The 1,679-nt window shown below is 39.3% G+C and overlaps 1 pseudogene; it reads right to left on the bottom strand.

Annotated features, from left to right (window-relative positions):
* Window positions 1-1,436: 1,436 nt before the first annotated feature.
* On the bottom strand, window positions 1,437-1,555 carry LOC111746298 (annotated as a pseudogene).
* Between the last annotated feature and the right edge of the window lie 124 nt (window positions 1,556-1,679).

The raw sequence follows: 1,679 nt of genomic DNA, 5'->3' as shown, positions 1-1,679 counted from the left end.
ATGGTTCTGGTGCCTTCACAATACATTATGACAGAGGGTTAGAAAACTGACAGCCCTGAGGCAAGGTCTTAAATATATTGTCCTTCCTGCATGAATGAAGATTGTTTCTGATCTTCCTTCTTGGTAAAGATGGAAAAGAAGGCATTTGCTAGATTATGTTCCTGAAGCCATGTTCATTTTCTCAAGCAGAAATACCACATCTGGCACATTATCTATAATCGAGGTTAATGCTAGGTTGAATTAGTGGTAGTCCACTATGATCTGTTAGGATCCATGTGCTTCTTATAGAGAACAGACTGGTGAGTTAAATGGAGATAATAAGATGACCACCAGCCTAGTTCTTCAAAGGTAATACTAACCCCTGAAATTCCCTTCAGGATGCAAAAATCTTTTCAATTGACTCTCAGACAGAGGAAATGGCAGTTTCATAAACTCCTGCTTTGCCTTACCCACTATAATAGCTACTTCACCGCAGGCCAAGGAGGGTTGCTGCCAATTACTAAGCATAACCCACTAAAATATACATTAACTAAATAGGGAAATGACCACCAACTGGACCCTCTATGAGCCAGACATGACACATGATTCCGTTTATTACCTGGCATTCAGATATCACAATTCTAACAAGGGCTATGGTGATGCTTTAAGTCGTTGACTAATTTTGTGAACACAGAACTTTTGCCAAAGAGTACTCAAAATGTTTGATTATTTCTCTCTAATTCAGTATATAGTTAACCAAAGAACTGGATGCTGTCCCATGCTGACTAGGAGACTCATCCTGCACAGTCTTGCTGTGGTGCTGAACGATTCTTATCAGAACATGGCTTCTCTTTTTGTCAATGAGTTCGAATCTGAGATGTAGCCTCAAGTTTATAAATTGATCTTTGTGAAGCAGACTGGTTGAGGTTGAGAATTCAACCTTCTCTTGAACTCTACTACCCTTATAATTAAGTACTGGGCCTGGTTCTCAGATTTTTCTGCCCTTGCTAAAGATGAGTCTCTTTCTATGCTGCAAATAAAACCCTTTAACTTTCACACTTTGTCTTATATTGGGAATTAACCTCTTTCAGCATTTTGCTGTCTTTATCCACTATATCAGTAGCATCAGAGTAGCCATCCATTTGCATAATCTTCATGATTACTACTTTGCCCATACTTCTCAAACTCTCCTCAGATATTGCACCAACCAGTGTATTCTTTTTATCTGATATCCCATTCCAGTTCACCACTGGTAAGAGCATTAGCAGTTGTACCAGTATAGCACACCGGGAGCTTTTAGTACTCTACCTACCTCTAGTGACGGGTTTCCCATTGCAAGTTTTTATTTTTATTTATTTTTGTTTCTTAGGCAAGGCAACCCTTGGTTGACTTTATAGATTGCAAGGACCTTGTCAGCTTACAATCCCTTATTTTTTATTTTTTATTTTTATTTTTTATGCCTATAGTACCTGGTCTTCAAATGTGGTCTCCCATCCAAGTACTAACCAGGCTCAACCCTGCTTAGCTTCCAAGATCAGACAGGATCGGGCTTGTTCAGGGTAGCATGGCCATAAACTCCCATCTCAAGTTTAAAAATTCCATTGTAGAGTCTGCTTCCTAGGACCACTCTTGGTATCAACGCTCTTTTGTCCATTTTTCAGAGAACAGTCTCTGAGGTAGAGATTTGTATGCAGAAAGTT

The sequence above is a fragment of the Pteropus vampyrus genome, unplaced genomic scaffold (assembly GCF_000151845.1).
Source record: "Pteropus vampyrus isolate Shadow unplaced genomic scaffold, Pvam_2.0 Scaffold182, whole genome shotgun sequence".
Taxonomy (NCBI): domain Eukaryota; kingdom Metazoa; phylum Chordata; class Mammalia; order Chiroptera; family Pteropodidae; genus Pteropus; species Pteropus vampyrus.
Note: the sequence above shows the minus strand (reverse complement) of the source record. Positions and strands in the feature narration are given on the sequence as shown.